The sequence below is a fragment of the Nycticebus coucang genome, chromosome X (genome assembly GCF_027406575.1).
Source record: "Nycticebus coucang isolate mNycCou1 chromosome X, mNycCou1.pri, whole genome shotgun sequence".
Taxonomy (NCBI): Eukaryota; Metazoa; Chordata; class Mammalia; order Primates; family Lorisidae; genus Nycticebus; species Nycticebus coucang.
In genome coordinates this window covers 107,351,181-107,377,238 of record NC_069804.1, presented here as the reverse complement: position 1 = coordinate 107,377,238, position 26,058 = coordinate 107,351,181, and the positions used below count along the sequence as shown (strand labels likewise).

The following is a 26,058-nucleotide window of genomic DNA, read 5'->3' as shown; positions in this document are numbered from 1 at the left end:
TCTCTTCCTCTTTGAAAGTTTGGGAGCATCCGAAAGCTTTGTGTTCAATGTCAGAAATCCCTTCTTCTACTTGCTCCATTCTGTTACTGAGGGATTTTACTGTATTTCTCAGATCTTTGAGGTATGCAACTTCTTGTCTCAATGTGTCAAAATCTTTGGTCATTTGGTCTCTGAATTTGTTGAATTCTTGAGACATTTTTTGGATTGCTGCTTGAAATGCTAATTCGATCTTATTTGCTATTCAGTTTCTTAATTCAGTTTCTGACATCTCAGCCATTTGTTTATGCATGGGATCTTGTACTGTGTCTGCCTTGTTATTCTTTGGGGTAGTTGATCTACTCTGATTATTCATGTTGCCAGAGCTTTTCCATTGATTCCACCTCATGATTGTTTTTCACCATTGCCTCTGGCCATCCTCAGAGTTGGGAGATGTGTCTTCAAGATTAGACCCCAACCGGATCACTCCACTATTGCTGTAACTTTGTAGGGAATGACCCTGTGTAGCTCCTCTGGTACTGCCCCAGCTTGGGAGTTTTAGCTGTGGGAGCAGCTCCAAAGTGTGGCACACCCAGATCCAGCAACAGGGCATGGGATGGTGCACATCATTCTGTTAGTGCCTGGTGACCGGTGACTTTGGCACAGAGAGCCCAAGGCTCCAGCAGTCTCTTGCCAGGACGAGGGCTCCATGCACCGGCAGGAAGGGCTCCTTAGGGAAGGTGCTGGTCGCACAGCTACCAGTGTCCCTGGCCAGATGGGTGGGCTGGTGGGGAGGCAGAGAGGGTATGGGAGGGAGGATGCATGTTGTGAGGCTCCTGGAGTTCCTGGCTGGGTCAGGCAGAGAGCCGGTGGGTGCCAGACACAGGTGCAGGGCCTTGTTTGTCAGCGGAGTCCTTAGATGGGTCAGGTGTGGGGAGGCCCAGCGGTTGCCAGCGGTGTCCCCTGGCCCTAGCTGGCACGTTTTTTGGACCTTCTTGGCAGCCACCAGGCTCGTCCTAGAAATTTTTATTATGTCATTCCTAAAACTTATCATATTCTAGTGTGTGTATAGGGCATCATCTCTTTTCAACATCTGAACCAATTTCAATTGGTGGTTTATTCTTATCTTCAGGATCACCACATAAAAGCAACTTTTAGAAATCAACATTTCTAATACCTCAACATTTATAAATCAATCAGTGTAATCTACCATATCATCGTACTAAAGATCAAAAAATTATTTGATCATATCAATTGACACAAAAAAAGCATTTGAGCAAATATAACATCCATTTATGATTAAACACTCTCAGGAACTAGGAAAGAGGGAACTTTCTTAATTTAATAAGAAACGTGTACTGCATAAACTATACATAACGTCATAGTTAATGGTAAGAAATTGGACATTGACTCTTCAAATATGGGAACAAGACAAAATGTCCTCTCTTTCCACTTTTATATGACATTATGCTGGAAATATTAACTAGTGCAGTAAGACAAGAAGCAAAAAAGGTAGATATGTTGCAAAGGAAGAAATATAACCATCTGTAGTCATAGATTAACATGATTAATGAAGATGCCAAAGGAAATTTCTCCTTCACCTTCTGAGTTTGCTGAAAAATAAACTGAGAATAGGCAGAATAGTTGAATAAAAGGCATGATAATTTACTAATAAGCATATTGGGGAGAACCAGAGTGATTATCCCAATCCTCCAATGGAGTTCAGAAACTTACCATCATCTGTAGATTTCAGTAAGAATGTGGATTTGAATGGTTGCAGGACAGGTTAAGGAGGTGGGAGAAGAGGAACCCTGACCAGCAAAGGTAGTCATATTATGTAGATTGAGTTTTACAGGTAGTAGCCCTTAGGGTGAATAAATGGTTGTTTTTTTCAGAGCTTTAAATGTGTCAGACTCCTAGCTAATTCTCAGACTCAGGCAAAAGAAAAACTCAGAGAAATCTTGGTTGCATTAATGCAGATGTTCTCTACAGATGCTAATCTCCACCCCACCTCACCCCCCACACACAAATAGCTTTTCATAGCTCTTTCTGTTTGTAGGCCCTCTGAACCACCATTTGAAAATATGCAATATAATTATGCTTTTGGGTCAAACATTTTGATGTCCTTCATTTTTTATGTAGAAAATCCCAAAGAGTTAATGACAATAAGAAAAATATAATTAATAAATAATTATAGCAAGGTCATAAGATAAAATATTAATATACAAAAGTCAATTCCTTTCCTATATTCCAGTAATAAATAATTAGTATTCAAAGTTCATGTATATATATAATTAAAAATTTCTCCCTCCAATAAAATACTTAGGTATGAATCTATAGGTATAAACTTACAATTTATGTATAGGCCATATTTGAAAAAAAAAACACAAAACACAGCTAAAACATTTAATTCATAATTCTAAGTCATGGAGAATCCCAAGTGCCCATCAACCCATGAATAAATAATTGTGGCATATGGACATCGTGGAATATTATGCAGCCTTAAAAAAGATGGAGTCTTTACTTATTTTATGTTTACATGCATGGATCTAGAACATATTCTTCTTAGTAAAGTATCTCAAGAATGGAAGAAAAAGAAAAAAAAAAAAAGAATGGAAGAAAAAGTATCCAAAGTACTCAGCTCTATTATAAAACCAATATATAATCAACCACACTTCCATATAAAAGCTATAACCCAAATACAGCCCAAGATGAAGGGGGAAGACGACAGGGAGGGGAGGGGAGGGGAGGGGGAAAGATGGGTTGAGGGAGGGTAATTGTTTGGACCACACTTATGGCACATTTTACAAGGGTACATGTCAAATCTACTAAGTGTAGAGTATAAATGTCATAACACAATAATTAAGAAAGTGTGATGAAGGCTATGTTAACCAGTTTGTTGTTAAGTATTTCAAATAGTGTGTAGAACCAGCACATTGTACCCCATAAATGAATTAATGTTTATAGCTATGATTTAATTATACATATTATATATATATATATATATATTTTTTAAAGAAAGCTATAATTCAACTGTAGCCAAAGATGAAGGGGAAAGAGGAGGGGGAAGGGACAGGAGGGGGCAGGATGGGTGGAGGGACGGTAATTTGTTGGACCACACCTATGGTGCATTTTACAAGGGTACATGTCAAATCTACTAAATGTAGAGTATAAATGTCTTAACACAATAGTTAAGAAAGTGTATATAAATTGTATATAAAACCAGCACATTGTACCCCATAAATGCATTAATGTACACAGCTATGATTTAATAAAAAATTCAAATAAATGCAAAGATATTCTGTGTTCATGAATTATCAGACTCAATCTTGTTATAATATTAATTTTTCTCTACTTTATCTATACATTCAATGTAATTCTAATCAACATCTAAGTAAGCTCTTTTATAGATATCGAAAAACTGATTCTAAGGTTTGTATAAAATGTCAGAATAGTGAACACATCAATGAAGACAAAAAGCAAAATTTAAAAAACTCACACTTTCAAATTTTAAGAGTACAATATTATATTGTACTATAAGACTACATTAAGCACAAAAAAGTTGTATTGGCAAAAAAATAAATTGATCAGTGGAACAGAATAAGGAGCACAGAACTAGACTCACACAGATATAGTCAACTGATCTTTGACAAAGAAACAAAGGTTTCATAGAAGTGCTGAGTACATTGGATACATTTCCCTCCATTCTTGAGATACTTTACACAGGAGAATATGTTCCAGGTCCCTCCATGTAAAAATAAAAGAGGTAAAGTCTCCATCTTTTTTAAGGCTGCATAGTATTCCATGGTATACATATAACACTATTTATTTTATTTTTAGAGACAGAGTCTCACTTTGTCACCCTCGGTAGAGTGCTGTGACATCACAGCTCACAGCAACCTCCAGCTCTTGGGCTTAGGTGATTCTCTTGCCTCAGTCTCCTGAGTAGCTGGAACTACAGGCACCTGCCATAACACCTGGCTATTTTTTTTGTTGCAGTTTGGCAAAGGCTGGGTTTGAACCTACCACCCTCAGTATATGGGGCCAACACCCTACTCACTGAGCCACAGACACCATCCATAACACAATTTATTAATACATTCATGGGTCAATGGGCACATGGGCTTCTTCCATGGCTTGGCTATTACAAATTGAGCTTCAATGAATAATCTGGGGCAAATATCTTTTTTGCAAAGTGATTTTTGATCTTTTGGATATACTTCTAGTAGAGGAACATAACTATAGCCCAGGATGAAGGAGAGAAATGGAGTGGGAAGAGAGTGGGGTTGATAGAGGGAAGGTAAAAGGCTGGGACCACACCTATGGAGCATATTGCAAAAGTACAAGTCAAATATGTCAAGTGTAGAACATAAATGTCTTAAAACAATAATAAAGTATTAAAGCTATGTTGATTGGTTTGATGTAAGCACATCAGGTTGTATAAAAAAAATCAACACATTGTACTCCACATATGCATAAATGTACTCGTGATCTATGTGTATATGACTTAATCAATTTTTTTTTAAAAAACAAAGGTAATTCAAAGGAGAAATGACAATCTTTTAAACAAACCATGCTTGAACAATTGCAAACAAATAAACCTAGATACAGACTTACACTTTTCAGAAAAATGTTAACTCAGAATCAGTCATGTAAAATGTAAAACTCTAAGATTTCTTGAAGAAAACAGAGGAGAATGTCTAAATGACCCTGGTTTTGCTGGTAAGTTGTTTTTTTTTTTTATTGTTGGGGATTCATTGAGGGTACAATAAGCCAGGTTACACTGATTGCAATTGTTAGGTAAAGTCCCTCTTGCCTTAAAATTAAAACAAATATCATAGTCCAAGAAAGAAAATATTGAAATTAGACTTCATTAAAATTAAAATCTGCTTAATAAAGGACAGTTAATGAACTAAAACATCACAGATTCTGAGATAATATTTACACATTGTCTATCTCATAAAGAATTGACATCTAAAATATACAAAAAAATTAAAAAACTCAAAAAAAAGAAATCAAATAACCCAAGTAAAAAATGGGACAATTATCTTAATGGACACTTTGCCAGAGAAGACATCCAGCTGGCAAATAAGCATATGAAAAGATGCTCAACATTATTTATCATTATGGAATTATAACTTAAAACAATGACATATCATCACACACCTATTAGAATGGTTAATAAAAAAAATTGACGTTATCAATTTTTGGCAAGCATTCAGAGCAATAAGAGCTGTCCTGCATTGTTGCTGGGAGTGAAAGTTAATAAAGTCACTTTGGAAAACAGTAATAGTTTGATAGTTTTTTTCTGAAGCTAAGCATAATCTTATCATATTATCCAGTAATCACAGTAATTTTTACCAAAGTCATCTGAAAACTTATGTCCACAAAAAAAACCTATGCACAAATGCTTATTCATAACTTTATTCATGATCACCAAAACCTGGAGGTAATAAAGCAGTATTTTAGTAGGTTAATGGACAACAAAATCTAGTATACACACAAATATTATTAATAAGAAAAAGTAATGAGCTATGAAGTCACAAAAAAATAGTAATTCATTTTAAATGCATATTGCTAAATCAAAGAAGCCACTTTGAAGAAGCTATTTATGATATAAATGCATTTTAGACATCCTGAAGAAGACAAAACAATAGAGATAGTAAACAAATTCATGGTTGGTAAGATTTTTGGGAATGGAATTTGATTAGCTGAAACACAGATTTGTTTAGGACAGGGAAAGTATTTTATGTGATATAGTAATGGTGAATATAAGACATTAAGTATTTGTCAAAACCAATGGAACTTTACAGCACAAAGAGTAATCATTAGTTTATAAATTGCAGAATGTGGCAAAATAATCTATATTTTATAAATGTATGTTAAAATTTCACTGAAGAATTTAGTGGGAATCGGATGCTGACCTAAGTAACTTTGGAAATGACTGGAGCCCGTAAGATTACATATAAAAAATAAACTCCAATTCATAAAGAAGTTTCCCACCAGAATATTATTGGCTAACAATTCTGATACTACACATACATTTAAAGTAGAATTGAGAAATTAAGAAAGTGCATAGAAGATGGGAAGAATCAGATTTTTCACTATTCGAGTAGAAGTTTACAGATAAGCAAGGAAGGAGTCAAAAATGATCCAAGTCTTAATGAATTAATTAGGGTTAAAGGCATCAGTAGAATAAAGGTATCAGTAGCTTAAAAGAGTTGCAAATAGATACATACACAAATATGTGTAGATATTCATATTATACAGGGTGGCTATAAAGTTTGTGTGCAATTTAAAATAGTGTGCCATTTTAAATTGCACACAAACTTTATGGCCATCTTGTATATAATATAATTAGTATACATCTGTATGTTTTCTTGCTGTGTCAGCTAAGAGAGGCTATAATTAACAATACCACAATGGCAATGAGCAAACACAGATTTTAGTTTCAAAGACCATTTCCTAATAAAAAAAAACAAGCCTTCTTGGAGAAATGAGTGATTCAAGCAGGAAATATAGAAGATAATCCCAGAACACTTTTTGGTGTCTAAAAGTAAGAAAGTTCTCAAAAAGAAAAGGAAAGAGAAAAGAAAGAAAGAGAAAGAGAAGAGAATATAAGAAAAGCACATCAGTGGGGAAGGGGTTTTGTTAGAGTTTCACAGAATCCAATTGAAAATTCTCTCAATGGGTGAGTCTTTTGAGCAAAATTACACCTCGAAGTTTAAATAAGAATTCATAAATCCATACTGATATAAATAAATGATTGAACAAATGAATGAATGGGGGAAAGAGACAAATATCTCATGGAGAATTAAAAATAATTTATGCAGCCACTCACACCTTAAGGAAATAGAGTGTAAGTTTCCACTCCTTAACATTGGGCTGTAAGCATTGATTTTTCTAAAGACTATAGCATGGAAAGAAAGAGAAAATAAGTGTAATGTTACAGTGGGAAAACCTAAGAAACAATAATGTTAATACAAGTTAACATCAATAGTAATAAGTTATATTAACACTTCTTGCTTCAGGCCAGGTTCAGTGGCTCACGCTTATAATCCTAGCACTCTGAGAGGCCAAAGTGGGAGGATTACTTGAGCTCATGAGTTTGAGATCACCCTGAGCAAGAGTGAGACCCCATCTCTATTAAAAATAGAAAAATTGGCTGGGCATTATGACCGGTACCTGTAATAATAGCTACTTGGGAGGCTGAGTCAGGAGGATTGCTTGAATCCAGGAGTTTGAGGTTGTTGTGAGACAGGCTAATGCCATGACACTCTAGCCTGGGCAACAGAGTAAGACTCTGTCACAAAATAAAACAAAACAAAATTTCTGGTTCCAAAATGGAGATGTAGAAGGAAGTTGGCTTCACTCCCCCTACCCCCAAACAGAAAACAAAACAAAGCAAAAAAGCAAATGCATAGTACTAAGATTATCATAAGCAATATCCCAGAACTAAAATATGAGGAGGATACAGTTCTCTAGGCCACAGAGAAATGAAAATGTTCTGAGCAGATGGTGAGAGAATCAGTGTTTCATATCTGCAATGCTCCACTTCCCAATCTGCCCAATCTCCACTTCGCAAGGCTCGAATTGCTTCCCCATCCCAAGAATGCACAAAATCTCCCACTCCCAAATTCATGGTTTCTACACTGTAAAAAATGAGATCAATGTGGACAACAAGCTTTCTCACTATTTCGGTTTCCTTGGTAAGATACCTGTCCTTGCCTCAACTCATGTGAAGCATTGAGAGTATCTGAAGGTATAAATAACACTAAGACATTCAGACAAAAATTAAGGAAACAGCACTACCATCCTCAGCTCTGAAAACTCTGCTCTGTAACTCAACCAAAAGATATGTCAAATCACAGTGGTTGTTCAGTAGCACTGCATTGTAGGTTCCATAAACACAAAATCTAGCCAGCCTTTCTATAACACTGAGATATTCATTTTGGAAACTTCTCTGCTTGGGATTGGTGGCATTCTTATTGTATACTAAAAGTGAAACAAATATGGGCTTAAGACACCATATAGTGCCAAAAAGGAGTCAGGGATATGTTAGGAAATGAAAACAAATAAAATCGAGAGAAAATTTACAAAGAATATCTAAGCAAACATATTCAATAAAAACCAAAACAAGCCAGAGAAAGTAGAATCAAATAAATAACTTATCCTTCAACGTAAAGACAAAGATGTACATTCACAAGAAACAACAGCAAATAAGGAACCATGACTTCCTCAAACAAAGTAAGGAACCAGTGAATGACCCCCATGAGATTATGGTATGTGAACTTTCTGACTCAGAATTCAAAAAAGCAGTTTTAGGAAACTTGGTGATCTTTAAGATAACATAGAAAAGCAATTCAGAAATTTTTCAGAGATATTTAACAAAGAGATTAAAATGATAAACAATAAAAAATAAATCATGGATCTGAGAAAGACATGGGCTGAAATATAAAAGTCTTTACAGGATTTCAACAAAAGAATGGATCAAGCAAAGAAAAGGATAAGTGAACTTGAGGACAGACTATTTGAAAATGCAGAGTTAAAAGAAAAAAGTTATGATTTAATAAAGAATTTAAAAAATTAAAAAATTAAAAGGAACAAAGATCACCTACAAGACAGGAAATTGTCTCAAAAGACCAAATCTAGGAGAGGAAGGGAGCAAGATGGTGACCGAGTAACAGCTTCTTTGCAACCGGGAGCAGTGAGATTAGGGAGAGAATACTCCAGGCATCTCTCACTTGTGGGCTTTGCCCAGAAACATCCCTTTGGGGAAGCAGAGAGACAGTGAGAGACTTCTGGACACCAGGAGGAGGACAAAAACAGTGGAGAACTGGCAAGTGGTTGCCATTAGTCTGAGGCTGCAACAGCTGTAACTACAACAGCAGTGAGACTGCAGACAGGGAAGGCCTTCCCTGTGGGTTGTATTGGGTTTTTTGACTTGGGCATTTAGTTGAATTACCTTGGGAAAACTTGGGCAAGAGTGCAGGTGACATTAAGAGTTCTCCAGTGTCCAGGACTGAGCCATTGGTACAGAACGGAGCTAATATTGTTTGGCAGTGGGCCAGGTGTGCAGGCATTGTTGGAGAACTACCTTGGGAGGCGCTGACCTCAGGCTCACAGAGCGAGGCTCAGGCAAGGAGAACTTGGGCGAGTGACATAGTGACTGTGAGCAGCGCCAAAGGCCAGACCTGAGATGCCAGGGAATAGTGGAGCTTTCAGTGTTTGGTAGTGGAAAGGCTGCCTTGCAGCCTTGCCCCTCAGGGGCATAGAGTGAGGCCAGTTTTGGTGGACTGGATAAGTTAGCAGCCACTTCAGGAGAAATCCCAGTGACAAGTGCTTTCCTGGGAAAGCTCCTGCTTAGCCAAGGCTAATGGTTTAAAGTTTCTTTTAAGCAGGCTGAGGAGAGATTCAGGTTCTCAACTCTGCAGGGTTTGATAGCAAAGTAGTCAGCTGTGGCCTCCAATCTCCATCTCCTATAGCTGTATCACCATTGTGATTAGGATCTCATACCGCAGATGATAACCTTTTAGCCAGTCAAATTCAGCGAGATATATACACTGCTTTAGGTTTTTTTTTTTATTTCAACATTTCCCTCTTAGATTTTTCTTTTTTTCCTTTTTTTCCTTTTCTTTCTTAATTTTACTAGTTTAAATATAATTTTCCATTGTTGCCTTATTTAACAATGAGAACTGCATTTTTGCTAGTGTTTCTGCCCCTGTTATTTGGTCTTTCCCTTAATTTTATCCTGTAAGGATTTGTGTTTGGTGTTTTTTGGTTTGATTTGTAGTGTTTTTGCCTTTCCTCTCTATTTGGTAGAGATGAGGTACAGTATCTGCTCAAACTGGCAATGAGCTGCTGACCTGAAGGGAACAACCCAATTCAGCACCCCCAGAGGTTGGGGAGTTTTTAAAGTGTGGGTCAAAGTACCATACTGTATGCCTTTATTACTGCTATCTCCCTCTTTCTCGCCCACCTCCTTTCTCTTTTTTTTTTCTTTTTTTAATCTTTTTTTCCTTATTGCTCTTCGATCTTCTCATCCTTTCATTCCTGTACCAAAGGACTCATCAAAACATTAGGAAAGAGGCATGCTAACTTTAAGGGTGAGAGGAAGTGAAAGGAAAATTAAGGCAAGGAAACAGATAAAAAGAAAACACTCATGAGAAATAATCAGTAGAAAAATCCTGGAACCAGGAAAAACCACTCCAGAACAACCCTCACAAGGACCATGAGGTAACTACTGCAGAGGATTCCACCTGTAAGGAGATGTTAGGAATGACAAAAGGGGAATTTAAAATGCAGATGATGAAAACTATGAAGGAAATTGCTGAGAAAGTGGAGATAAGAAAAAAAAATGAAGGAATTGCTGAGAAAGTAGAAAATAACCAAAAATAAATTCAAAAACAGAATCAAATAAGACATGAATAATATGAAGAGCATAGAAAGAATATGGCAGAGCTGAATGAATTGAAGCTGTCAATTGTGGAAATTAAAGATGCAATAGAAAGTATCAACAACAGATTAGACCATGCAGAAGAAAGAATCTGAGAGGTAGATGCCAAAGCTCTTGAGATAATTCAGATAGTTAAATAGGCAGAAAAAGAGAGAGAGAAAGCAGAACATTCACTGACAGAATATGGGACTTTATGAAGCACTCAAACATAGTAGATATAGATATCCCAGAAGGGGAAGAAGAATGCCCCCAAAGGAAAGGAAGCCATACAAGAGAATATTATAAATGAAAATTTCCCAAATATCACCAAAATTTCTGACACACTGCTTTCAGAGGAATATTGGACTCAGGGTCACCTCAACTCAAATAGAGCTTCTCCAAGACACATTGTGATGAGCCTATCCAAAGTCAAGACAAAATAAAAGATTTTTCAAGCTATCAGGAGTAATCACCAATTGAACTACAGGGGCAAATCCATCAGGGTGATAACAGATTTCTCTAATGAAACTTTTCAAGCAAGAAGACAATGGTCATCTAACTTTAATCTACTTAAAAAAAAAATTTCCAGCCCATAATTTTATATCCTGCTAAACTAAACTATAAAATTTATGGAGAAATCAAATCTTTTACTGATATGCAAATATTGAAGAAATTTGCCACAACAAGTCCAGCTCTATAGGAAATACTTCAAACTGTTCTACACACTGACCATCACAAAAGCAAGCACCCAGAAATTAAAGGACAGAACCTAGCTTCCACAAATATGCAAAAGATAAAACTAAGTAATGGACTTCCACAAATTACATGAATAGAACTCCACCACACTTATCAATTATCTCAATAAATGAACATGGCTTGAATTTCCCACTGAAGAGGCACAGACTGGCTGATTGGATTAAAAGCCACAAGCCACTGCTGTCTGCAGGAAACACACCTAGCCTCAAAAGACAAATTAAAACTCAGAGTTAAGGGACTAAGTGCCTATAGCTCAGTGAGTACAGCACCATCCACATATGCCAAAGCTGGTGGGTTAGAGCCCAGCCTGGGCTGGCAAAACAATATTGACAACTTCAACAAAAAGTAGCCAGGCATTGTACTAGGCACCTGTAGTCCTAGCTACTTGGGAGACTGAGGCAAGAGAATAGCTTAATCCAAAACTTTGAGATCGCTGTTAGCTGTGATACAATGGCACTCTACCAAGGGTGGTATAATGAGACTCTGTCTCAAAAAAAAAAAAATTCAGTGTTAAGGTTTGGAAGACAATTTTTCAGGCAAATGGAATTTAGTAAAAAAGAGGGATTTCAATCTTATTTTCAAATACACATAGATATAAAGCAACTAAAGTTAAAAAGACAAATATGGACACTTCGTATTTGTCCAGGGAAAAATACAACAGGAAGACATTTCAATTCTAAATATTTTTGTACCCAACTTAAATGCACCCAGATTCTTGAAACACACCATAATTAGTCTGAGCAACCTGATATCCTATAACACCATAATAACAGGGGACTTTAACTCTCCTCTTACAGAGCTGGACAGATCCTCTAAAAAGAAATTTTAAAAAAGATATAAGGGACTTAAATGTGATTCTAGAACAACTGTGCTTGATAGACATATATAGAACAATCTATCCCAGAGGGAAAGAATAAATGTTCTCATTGGCCCAAGGAACATTGCCCTAAATGATCATATCCTAGGACACAAAACAAACCTCAACAGAATCAAAAGAATTGAAATTTTACCTTGTATATTCTCAGACCATAGGCATTAAATGTGAGATTCAAGTCCAACAAACACATTCAACCCCACACAAAGGCATGGAAATAAAATAGTCTTATGCTGAATGACAGTTGGATGCAGGAAGAAATAAAACAGGAAATCATTAACTTCCTTGAGCATAACAACTATGAAGATGCAAGCTACCAAAAACTGTGGGATACAGCAAAAGCAGTCATGAGAGGAAAATTTGTTGCTTTAGATGCTTTCATCTGAAAAACAGAAAGAGAGGGCCTCAACAAAACCACAAGCCACCTTATGGAATTGGAAAAAGAAGAACAATCTAAGCCTAAACATAGCTGGAGAAAAGAAACAACCAAAATTAACTCAGAGATTAATGAAATAGAAAACAAAAGAATCATTCAGAAAATTAATGAACGAAAAGTTGTTTTTTTTTAAAAAATAAAATAGATAAAACTTTGGTCACACTAACTAGAGATAAAAAAGTAAAATCTCTAGTAACCTCAATCAGAAATGATAAATGGGGAATCAGAACAGATGCCACAGAGATACAAGAGATTATCTCTGAATACTACTACCAGAAACTCTATGCCCAGAAATTTGACAATGTGAAAGAAATGGATCAATATTTGGAAACATACCCTCTTCCTAGACTCAGCCAGGAAGAAATAGATCTCCTGAACAGAGCAATGTTAAGCACTGAGATCAAAGAAACAATAAAAAATTTTCCAACAAAAAAATGTCCTGGTCCAGATAGCTTCACACCAGAATTCTATTCAACCTTCAAGGAAGAGGAGCTTATTCTCATACACCAGAAATTATTCCAAAAAAAATTCTCCAACTCATGTTTTATGAAGCAAACATTACCCTGATACCAAAATCAGGAAAAGACCCAACTCAAAAAGAGAACTTCAGACCAATTTCACTAATTAATATAGATGCAAAAATTCTCAACAAAATACCAGCTAAAAGATTACAGCTTATCATCAAAAAAGTCATACATCATGATCAAGTAGGTTTCATCCCCATGATGCAAGGCCGGTTTAACATACACAAGTCCATAAATGTTATTCGCCACATCAACAGAAGCAAAAACAAAGACCATGTGATCCTCTTAATAGATGCAGAAAAAGCATTCAATAAAACCTACCATCCTTCTCTAAGTAGAACACTGAAGAGTATAGGCATAGGTGCCACATTTCTTAAACTGATTGAAGCTATCTATGACAAATGCACAGCCAATATTTTACTGAATGGGGTAAAAGGGAAAGCTTTTCCACTTAGAATTGGAACCAGAAAAGGTTGTCTCATATTGCCACTACTATTCAACCTAGTGCTGGAAGTTCTAGCCAATACAATAAGGCAAGAGAAGAAAATAAAAGGCATCCAATGGGAGCAAAGGAGGTCAAACTCTCCCTCTTTGCTGATGATATGATCTTATACTTAGAGAACCCCAAGGACTCAACCACAAAACTCCTAGAAATCATCAAAAAAACCAGTAATGTCTCAGGATACAAAAATCAATGTCCACAAGTTCGGTAGCCTTTGTATACATCAATAACAGCCAAAGTGAGAAGCTAATTAAGACACAACTCCCTTCACCGGAGCTTCAAAGAAAATGAAATACCTAGGAATACACCTAACAAAAGAAGTAAATGAGCTCTGTAAAGAAAATTATGAAATCCTAAGAAAACAAATAGCAGAGGATATTACCAAATGGAAAAACATACCATGCTCACAGCTGGACACAATCAACATTGTTAAAATGTCTATACTTCCTAAAGCAATCTACAGTTTCAGTGACATCCCTATTAAAATGCCAACATCCTATTTTCAAGACTTGGAGAAAATGATTCAGTGTTTTTCATGGAACAAGAAAAAAAATAAAAGACATATACCTAAGGCAGTTCTATGTAATAAAAACAAAGCCAGGGGCATCAACATACCAGATTTTAGGATGTACTACAAGAACATAGTGGTCAAAACAGCATGGTACTGGCACAAAAATAGAGATATAGACATTTCGAATAGAATAGAAAACCAGGAAATGAAACTAACATCGGGGGAGGAGACAAGATGGCTGACTGAAGCCAGCTTTCCACAGAGGCTCCCATCCAGAAGGAGAGTTAAAGGACAAAAATTTAGCAAGTAACCTGGTGGATTTGAGCTGCACTAAGAGAGAAGGTTGAAGAACGCACATCAACCGTGCTGAGGCAAGCTGCAACCACAAGGATACAAACAAAAGGTACAAAATCCATCACGAAGCAGACGGGAGTCCCCTCCCCCATGAGAATGGCTCAGAGTGCCCCACAAACAATCGGGCAGAGTTCAAAGGTCCTTCCACTACACTCCACGTGAGAGACCCTCTAAAAAGTGGACCTACCTCCCTTACTAGGGTGCCACGACGTCCTCCTGCCAGGCATAAAACTGTATAAAACTGTATATAGTTCCTACCTGGAATTCTGAGCTCCCAGCGCTCCCATCCACTCACACTGATCTGGAGGCCAGTCCCCCAGGAGTTCAGAGTCTTGCATGATTTCTCAAAGGGTGTGGATGGTGCCTGCACTGCAGCTGGTCAGCACCAGCTCCAGGGCACAGGAGTGAGAAGAGGACAGTCGGCTGAGAGGGGACCACACCAGAGCAGCGGTTCCCTGGGGCAGTGTGACAGCTGTCTTTTGGCGACAATACGGCCAGGCATAAAACTGTGTAAAACTGTGTGTATTCTCTGCCCACAACCCTGGGCTCCCAGTGCTCCCCTCCGCTCTCACTCCAAGGTCTGGAGGCCTGCCCCCAGGAGTCCAGACTCTTGGGTGGTTTCTCGGGGGTGTGTGGAAGTGCCTGGGCTGCAGCCGGTGTATCTGGCTCTGGGGTGCTGGAGTGAGGAGAGGACAGTTGGCTTAGAGGGAGCAGCACGGAAGCGGTGGTTCCCTAAGGCACAGTGTGGCAGCCATCTTTTGGTGACAATACAGCCAGTCATAAAACTGTGTGGAACTGTGTGTGTTCTCTCCCTGCAACCCTGGGCTCCCAACACTCCCCTCCGCTCTCACTCTGAGATCTGGAGGTCTGTCCCCAGGAGTCCAGACTCTTGGGCGATTGCTCGAGGGGTGTGGACAGTGCAGGGGCTACAGCCGGTCGGTACAGACTCTGGCGCGTGGGAGCGGAGCAAGAAAGGTTGGCTGCAAGGGAGCTGCCCCGGAGCAGCGGTAACCTGCGGCATAAAAGAGCAGCCCTCTTTTGGTAGTAATATGGCTCACTACCAAATATTCTGAAGCCACACCCCTGTTTCCCTGGGTAACCAGACTGTGAGTATAGGATTTGCCTGAGGCAACTCCAACTTGCAAATGGGGGAAACTCCCAGGCTAGAGCTGACCCAGAGGTCCACATTACTGAGCCTAAGATGCACCTGGTCCTCAGGGAATCGTCAGACTATAGACAATACAAGAGCAAATACAAGATGATTTGGAACTCAATTCAGCTTCTCTTCTACAGGGGAACCACAAAGTTGTTCTCTTCTGTTCTGTCAGTAACATTAATAGGGGTGAGACTGGACCTGAGTGAAAACCCCTAACCTTCATCAAGCACCCGAGGTTGTCAGGCCTCATCTCCTCCTGCTGGAGACAGGCAGAGCACAGTGGTCTGGCAGACTTCCTTGTGATTCAGGCAGGTGCAAACACCTGGAGTATCAGTTCACTACAGGAAACTGGGTCAGCCAAATGCAGGGCTATCAGTGACTGGGAGTGACAGTGGTGCAAGCTGGGAAAGGAGGCATCAACCTTCCCAGACTGATCTATTGGCTGGGTGGCTCCTCCTGACTCCAGACAGCAAGCCACAAAAGAGTAGTCACCAGACCCATGTGATTTAGTTCCCAGAGACCTCTTAAACTCTCTCACACTGACAGGTGCAGACTGAGACAATTGACTTGGACCTTTTCAACTGATTGCCTGAGGACAAATCAGTTGGTGCCCTGGGTGTGTGGTGGTAGAAAGGTTTGATTTTCCTTTACCAATTGTTTGCCTGTGGGGAGAGGAGTGACATAATTGCAGATATTTCTCCACAGCTGAGACTTCGATCCAGAGTATCTGTTTCACTAGGGTAGAACAGAAACAAGCTGAAAACAAGACAGAACCACTTAGACCCACCACACCAGACAGGGCCCCAGTTTCTCAGGCCACAACACTGTACAGGCCCTCAACAAATCCCCAGGGGAAATAAATCAGAGGGAGTAAAACAACCATGGGGCGGAATCAGTGGAAAAGCTCTGGTAACATGAATAAGCAGAATAGATCAACCCCTCCAAGGAAAGATATGGCAGATGTAATTAAAGATCCCATTCATAAACAACTGGCTGAGATGACAGAAATTGAATTCAGAATTTGGATTGCAGACAAGATTAATAAAGTGGAATTAGGAATTCGAGGAGAAATTCAAAAGTTGTCTCAAGAACTTAATGAATTTAAAGACAAAACCACCAAAGACTTAGACACACTGAAGCAACAATTTGTAGCCCTCAAAGACATAAAAAATATAGTAGAATCCCTCAGCAACAGAATGGAGCAAACAGAAGAAAGGATTTCTGACATTGAACGTAAAGCCTTTGAACGGTCCCAAACTCTCAAAGAGGAAGAAAAATGGAGAGCAAAAATGGATCATTCTCTCAGAGAGCTCTGGGATAATTCGAGGAATGTCAATATTCAAATAATTGGAGTTCCTGAAACATATAAAGTGGCCTAGCTGGGCACAGAGGCCCTTCTGCATAAAATTATGAAGGATAATTTTCAAGACATGCCTAGAGATTCTGAAATTCGGATAGCAGACAGCTTCAGAACCTCAGCACGACTGAACCCAAAAAATACATCCCCCAGGCATATTGTAATTAACTTCACTAAAGTTAATATGAAGGAAAAAATTCTCAAAGCTGCCAGGAGGAAGAAAACCATTACCTTCAAAGGGAAGAATATTAGAATGACTGCAGATCTCTCTGCTGAAACTTTTCAAGACAGAAGAGGGTGGTCATCGACTTTTAATCACCTAAAGCAAAATAACTTTCAACCCCAGATCTTCTATCCAGCTGAACTGAGTTTCATTTATGATCGAGAAATTAAATACTTTAATGACATTCATATGTTGAAGAAATTTGCCATAACGAAACCAGCTCTTCAGGATATTCTGAGACAAGTCGTCCATGATGACCAACCTAATCCTATAAAACAAAAGTAAACTCACTCAGAAACTTCGGTTCAAACTCCAACTTCCACACTGGAGAAATAATTAAAACTATGCACTGGACTTTTGAAAAACTCGATATCCAAAATTTCTCATCAATAGAAGACTTATCAATGTTCTCCATCAATGTGAATGGTTTAAACTGTCTTCTAAAGAGACATAAGTTAGCGGAATGGATACAAACACTCAGGCCAGATATTTGTTGCATACAAGAATCACATCTTAACTAAAAGAAAAATACAGACTCAGGATGAAAGGATGGTCATCCATACGTCAGGCAAATTGTAATCAGAGAAAACCAGGTGTTGCAATTTAATTTGCAGATACAATAGCCTTTAAACCAATAAAAGTAAGAAAGGACAAGAATGGTCACTTCATACTTCTTAAGGGTAATCTCAATATGATGAGATTTCAATTATTAATATCTATGCACCCAACCAGAATGCACCTCAATTTATAAGAGAAAATCTAACAGACATGAGCAACTTGATTTCCTCCAGCTCCAAAATAGTCAGAGATTTCAACACTCCTTTACCAGTGTTGGATCGATCCTCCAAGAAGCTGAGCAAAGGAATTTAAGATTTAAACCTAACCATCCAACATTTGGATTTAGCAGACATCTACAGAACATTTCATCCCAACAAAACTGAATACACATACTTCTCATCAGCCCATGGAACTTACTCCAAAATTGATCACATCTTAGGTCAAGGCTAAACTCAGTAAATTTAAAGGAACGGAAATTATTCCATGCATCATCTCGGACCACCATGGAATAAAACTTGAGCTGAGTAACAACAGGAATCTGCATACTTATACAAAAACATGGAAGTTAAATAACCTTATGCTGAATGATAGCTGGGTCAGAGATGAGATTAAGAAAGAAATTGCCAACTATTTGGAAAACCATGAAAATGAAGACACGAACTATCAGAACCTCTGGGACACTGCAAAGACAGTTCTAAGAGGGAAATTTATAGCACTGCAAGCCTTCCTCAAGAGAACAGAAAGAGAGGAAGTCAAAACTTCATGGGACATCTCAAGCAACTGGAAATGGAAGAACATTCCAACCCTAAACCCAGGAGAAGAAAAGAAATCACCAAAATTAGAGCAGAATTAAATGAAATTGAAAACAAAAGAATAATACAACAGATCAATAAATCAAAAAGCTGGTTTTTCGAAAAAGTCAATAAAATACATAAACCTTTGGCCAACCCAATTAGGAAAAAAAAACTATAATCTCTAATCTCAACAATCAGAAACGACAAAGGCAAAAGAACAACAGACTCCTCGGAAATCAAAAAAATCCTTAATGAATATTACAAGAAACTGTATTATCAAAAATATGAAAATCTGAAGGAAATTGACCGATACTTGGAAGCAAATCACTTTCCAAGACTTAGACAGAATCAAGTGGAAATGTTGAACAGGCCCATATCAAGTTCGGAAATAACATCAACCATAAAAAATCTCCCCAAAAAGAAAAGCCTGGGACCAGATGGTTTCACATCAGAATTCTACCAAACCTTTAAAGAGGAATTAGTACCTATTTTACTCAACCTGTTCCAAAAGGTAGAAAAAGAAGGAAGTCTACCCAACACGTTCTATGAAGCAAACATCACCCTGATCTCCAAACCAGGGAAAGACCCAACAAGAAAAGAAAATTATAGATCGATATCACTAGTGAATATTGATGCAAAAATATTCAACAAGATCCTAACAAACAGAATCCAGTAACACAACAAACAAATTATACATCATGACCAAGTGGGTTTTATCCCAGAGACTTAAGGCTGGTTCAATAAACGTAAATCTATAAATGTACTTCAGAACATAAACAAATTAAAAAACAAAGACAAGATGATTCTATCAATCAATGCAGAAAAAACTTTTGATAATATCCAGGCAGAACAGATAAGAAAATTGGTATGGAAGGGACATTTCTTAAACTGATAGAGACGATCTACAGCAAACCCACAACCAATATCATATTGAATGGGGTTAAATTGGAATCATTTTTACTCAGATCTGTAACCAGACAAGGCTGCACATTGTCTCCATTGCTTTTTAACATTGTAATGGAAGTTTTAGTCACCACAATTAGGAAAGAAAAAGCGATCAAGGGTATCCATATAGGGTCAGAAGAGATCAAACATTCGCTCTTCGGAGATAATATGATTGTATATCTGGAAAACACTAGGGAGTCTACTACAAAACTCTTAGAAATGATCAAGGACTATAGCAGCATCTCAGGTTACAAAATCAACATTTATAAATTCGTAGCCTTTATATATACCAACAATAGTCAAGTTGAAATAACAGTAAGGACTCTATCCCATTCACAGTAGTGCCACAGAAGATGAAATATTTGGGAATTTATCTAACAAAGGACGTGAAAGATCTCTATGAAGGGAACTATGATACTGTACGAAAAGAAATAGCTGAAAATGTTAACAAATGGAAAAACATACCATGCTCATGGCTGGGAAGAATCAACATTGTTAAAATGTCCATACTACACAAAGCAATATATAATTTCAACGCAATCCATGTTAAAGCTCCACTGTCATACATTAAAGATATTGAAAAAACAATACTTCATTTTATATGGAATCAGAAAAAACTTCAAATAGCCAAGACATTAGTCAGAAATAAAAACAAAGCAGGAGTAAATACACTACCAGACCTCAGACTATACTACAAATTGATAGTGATCAAAAGAGCATACTATTGGCACAAAAACAGAGAATTAGATGTCTGGAACAGAATAGAGAACCAAGAGGTGAATCCAGCTACTTACCATTATTTGATCTTTGACAAGCCAATTAAAAACATTCAGTGGGCAAAAGATTCCCTATTTAACAAATGGTGCTAGTTGAACTGGCTGGCAACCTGCAGAAGACTGAAAGTGGACCCACACCTTTCACCATTAACTAAGATAGACTTTCACTGGATTAAAGATTTAAACTTAAAACATGAAACTATAAAAATACTAGAGGAGAGTGCAGGAAAAACCCTTGAAGAAATGGGTCTGGGCAAGCATTTTATGAGGAGGACCCCCCAGGCAATTGAAGCAGCTTCAAAAATACACTGCTGGGACTTAATCAAACTAAAAAGCTTCTGCGCAGCCAAGAACACAGAAAGTAAAGCAAGCAAACAGCCCTCAGAATGGGAGAAGGTATTTGCAGGTTATATCTCTGACAAAGGTTTATTAACCAGAATCCACAGAGAACGCAAATGTAGAAGCAAGAAAAGAACAAGGGATCCCATCGCAGGTTGGGCAAGGGATTTGAAGAGAAACTTCTCTGAAGAAAACAGGCGCGTGGCCTTCAGACATATGAAAAAATACTCATCATCTTTTATCATCAGAGAAATGCAAATCAAAACTACTTTGAGATATCATCTAACTCCAGTAAGATTAGCCTATACCACCAAATCCCAAGACCAGAGATGTTGGCGCGAATGTGGAGAAAAGGGAACACTTTTGCACTGCTGGTGGGAATGCAAATCAATACATTCCTTTTGGAAAGAGATATGGAGAACACTTAGAGATTTAAAAATAGATCTTCATTCAATCCTGTAATCCCTCTATTGGGCATATACCCAGAAGACCAAAAATCACAACATAACAAAGATATTTGTATCAGAATGTTTATTGCAGCCCTATTCTTAATTGCTAAGTCATGGGAAAAGCCCAAGTGCCCAGCAATCCACAAATGGATTAATGAATTGTGGTATATGTATACCATGGAATATTATGCAGCCTTAAAAAAAGATGGAGACTTTACTTCTTTCATGTTTACATGTATGGAGCTGGAACATATTATTCTTAGTAAAGTATCTCAAGAATTGAAGAAAAAGTACCCAATGTACTCAGCCCTACTATGAAACTAATTTAGGGCTTTCAAATGAAAGCTATAACCCAGTTACAACCCAAGAATAGGGGGAAGGGGAAAAGGGAGGGGAGGGAGGCAGGAGGTGGGTAGAGGGAAGGGGATTGGTGGGATTACACCAGCGGTGCATCTTACAGGTGTATATGTGAAACTTGGTAAATGTGGAATGTAATTGTCTTGGCACAGTAACTGAGAGAAGGCCAGGAAGGCTATGTTAACCAGTGTGATGAAAGTGTGTCAAACACTTTGTGAAGCTAGTGAATGATTCCCCATGATCATATCAATGTACACAGCTATGATTTCATAAAAAAAATAAAAGAAAAGAAACTAACACCATACAGCCACCTAATCTTTGATAAACCCAACAAGAACATACACTGGGGGAAAGGATTCCTATTCAGTAAATGGTGCTGGTAGAACTGGGTTTCCACATGTAAAAGATTGAAACTGGATCTGCACCTTTCTCCACTCAGAAAAATTAATTCAAGATGGATAAAAAACCTAAATCTAAGGCATAAAACTATAAAAATCCTCAAAGAAAACATTGCAAAAACACTTGAAGATACTGACCTGGGGAAAGACTTTATGAAGAAGACTTTGGGGGCAATTGCAACAACAGCAAAAATAAACAAATGGGACTTAATTAAACTGAAAAGCTTCTGTACAGCTAGGAGACAACAACCAAAACAAATAGACAACCTACACAATGGGAAAGGATATTTGCATATTTTGAATCAGACTGAAGCTTGATAACTAGGATCTACAGAGAACTCAAATTAATCCACATGAAAAAAACCAACAATCCCATATATCACTAGGCAAGAGAGATGAATAGAACCTTGTCTGAAAAAGACAGATGAATGGCTAGCAAACATACAAAAAAATGCTCATTGTCCATAATTATTAAAGAAATGCAAATGAAAACTGAGATATCTAACCCCAGAGAGAATGGCCCACATCAAAAATCTCAAAACTGCAGATGCTGGCATGGATGTGGAGAGAAAAGAGCACTTTTATACTGCTGGTCGGACTGCAAACTGATATAACCTTTCTGGAAGGAAGTATGAAGAGCCCTGCAAGAACTCAAATTAGATCTCCCATTTGATCCTACAATCCTATAACTGGGCATCTACCCAAAAGGAAAAAGTGCTTTTACCACAGCCTCATTTGCACTAGCCTGTTTATCGCAGCTCAATTTACAATTGTCAACATGTGGAAATAGCCTAAATGTCCAACAATCCAGGAATGGATTAACAAGTTGTGGTATATGTATACCATGGAATACTATTCAGCCACTAAAAAAGATGGAGACTTTACATCTTTTCTATTAAGATGGAAGTGGAACACATTATTCTTAGTAAAGCATCACAAGAATGGAGAAGCAAGTATCCTATGTACTCAAGTCTAATATGAGGACAATATTGACCTAAGACATGGTGGGAGATGGGGTAAGGGGAGACCAGAGAGAGGGAAGGTGGGAGGGGGGTGGGGGTCTCAGTGTGTGACACACATTTTGGCGGCAAGACACAATTAAAAGAGGGACTTTACATAACAGTTGCAATCAGTGTAATCTGGTTTCTTGTACCCTCAATGAATCCCCAACATTAAAAAAAAAAAGACCAAATCTAGGAATTATTGCTGTTCAAGAGGGCATTGAGGAAGGGCAAGGCATAGAAATTTTATTTGGGAGAATAATAACCTGAAAGGTTTTAAAACTTGACAAACAGATAAATATTGAGGTGCAGAAAGGCTACAGAACACTAAATAAATTAGATGATAATAATCCCACCCCAACACATATAATAAACTGTTAAAGGTCAAAGAGATGGTCCTAAAAGCAGCAAAAAAAAAAAGAAAGAAAGAAAGAAAAGAAAGAAAGAACAAAGAAAAAGAAATAAAAAAGAAACAAAAGCTAATTACAATTTTCTTGCTGCTTCAATTTGTTTGGCAGAAGACTTCTCAATAGAAACCCTACAGGCCTAGAGAGACTAAAACAATGTAATACAAGCATTGAAAGAAAACAAAAAAACCCTGTCATCCAAGAATACTGTATCCAGTAAAGCTATCCTTCAAATATGATGGAAAAGTAAAGTCTTTCTCAGTCAAAAGATGAAAGAATTCACCACCATCACACCTATATTTCAAGAAATGCTAAAGGGAGTTCTTCAATCTAAAGAATAAAATATATAAATGTGCAAACAGAAAATATTAACAGCATAAAACCCATTGGTAAACATAAGTACATGTGGAGGATCCCTCTGTCAATGCACTCCCTGGGTCATCCCTGCCCATGTTCTGTACCAATGCCTAAACCTTGCCCATCCAGGGCCAATTGCCCTGCTGAATGTGAGCCTCAGAAACAAGGTTGCTGCACATGAGGAAGCACATTTTTGGTTTGTGGAAGGGGAGCCAAATTCCTGAAAACAATTTATTCTTCAAAATTCTTCAGCTTCTCTACTTCAGCTATTTGTGTTGAAAAAGTGCCCTGTGGACACTTTAGGAGGAAGATGGCTGACTAGAGACATCACCTTACCAAACACATACAGTAAGACAGAAAAGAGAGGACTCCAGCCTCCTTTGGCTGGGGGATCCTTCCTGGAAACACCGGGACAGAGTGAGGCAATAGGGTCACCAGTAGCCAATCAGGAGGTCAGGAGTTGAGGACAGTGCCTGGGTATGGGAAGAGGCCAATCAGTACTCCAGTGGAGGGCTAGAGACAGGAAAGACCTGTCCTACAGGTTGTTGTTGTTGTTGTTGTTGTTGTTGTTGTTGTTCTTGGACTTGACTGGTCGCTGGAGCTACCTTGGAGGGGCTTGAGTGAGCAAGTAAATTTCAACATTACCTGGCAGCCAGGATTGAATCATTGGATGGCTTGGCTATTAGCGGTGTGCCATCATTGTAGGAGGGCTGCCTAGGAGGAATAGTCTGCAGGGTCCTAGTGGATGGCTGGCTTTGGTGCAGTTGCAGTGCTTGAGCAGCCATACTTGGGGTTAATTAAATGGCTCCCAAATCCCTGGGAAAGCCATATTACGACCAGTAGGCACTGTTTGGAATGTGAAGGTGAGCCTCCTAAGAAATCTGGCAAGAGCCTCAAGATCCCAATTCTGCAGGGACTCAATGCTATCAAAATGACCAAGCCCTGACTGAGGGGAAATAAATCAGGAAGACAGCATCACATCTCCTTGGCAATTAGATAGTGGCTTTTGGCCCCCATCTTATACAACAAAATCAGCCTATGTGTTCTCTGTCTGTTAACATCACACACAGCACCACCTGGTATCCAGTATATATATATATGTGTATATATATATATATATATATATATATATATATATATATATATATATTAAAGTGTTCAGACATACAAATTATAGGTATTCCAGAAGGAGAAGAAGAATATCCCAAAGGAAAGAAAGCCCTATTGGCACATGACATAAATGAAAATTTCCCAAGTATCACCAAATATTCTGACACACTCATTTTAGAGGGCTATCAAATAAAGCATCTCCAAGACACATTGTAATGAACCTGTCCAAAGTCAAGATGAAAGAGGAAATTCTGCAAGCAGCCAGGAGTAAGTGCCAATAGACCTACACGGGCAGATCCATCAGTGGAATTTTCAGCTGAAACATTTCAAGGCAGAATTTTCAGCCATTAATTCTGTATCCCACTAAAGTAAGCTTCAAAACTGATGGAGAAACCAAATCTTTCACTGATATGAAAACACTCATAAAATTTGATACAAGAACAGCTGTACAAGAAGCACCTAGACTAATTTTACACACTTACCATCACAACAGACCAACAGCAAAGTAAACACCCAGAAATTAAAGGTCAAATCCTAGCTTCCACGTTGGGACAAAGGATAAAACTAAGCAACGGACTTTCACAAAATAGGAGGAATGGAACTTCACAACACATATCAACTCTCTTAATATATGTAAAAGCTATCCAGTCAGGATAGCTGATTGGATTGGATAAAAAAAGCAAATGCCATCTGTATGCTATCTCCAGGAAACAAACCTAACCTTGAAGGACAAAACAAGACTCAAGGTGAAGTGTTGATTGTAAAACAGTATTTCAGGCAAATGGAAATCACAAGAAAGGAGGGGTCACAATCTCATTTTCAGATACAAGTGAATTTAAAGCAACTAAAGCTCAGGAAGACAAAGACTCACTTCATACTGATCAAGGGAACAATACCATAAGAAGACATTTTATTCAATCAGAAGAAAAACCAGAGTATAAGAGGATATTTTAATTCTAAATATTTATGCACCCAAACTAAATACTTCTAGATTTATAAACAGAACTTAATTGGTCTGGGCAATATGATATTCTATAACTTCATAATAACTAGAGACTTTAACACCTCTCTGAAATAACTGGAAAAATCCTCTAAACAAAACTAAATAATGTTGCAAGAGACTTTAAGATGACCTTAGAACATTTGGGCATAATACATATGTATATACATATACAGAATACAACATCCCAAACCAAGGAATATATATTCTTCTCATCAGTCTATGTAACATCCTTCAAAATCATACCTTAGGACACAAATCAAACCTGAACAAAATCAAAAGAATTGAAATTATACCTTGTATCTTATCAGACCACGAGACAATAAAGGTGGAACTCAATTCCAACAAAAATTTTCATCCCCACACAAAGGAATGGAAAGTAAACTGCCTTATGATGAATGACAGTTGAGTCAAAGAAGAAATAAAGGAAGAAATTGTCAAATTACTCAAACATAACAACTAT

The 26,058-nt window shown here is 37.9% G+C and overlaps 1 pseudogene; it reads right to left on the bottom strand.

Annotated features, from left to right (window-relative positions):
• Positions 1–610: 610 nt before the first annotated feature.
• The window catches only part of LOC128576933 (putative high mobility group protein B1-like 1), a 64,239-nt pseudogene continuing 38,791 nt past the window's right edge, over positions 611–26,058 (bottom strand).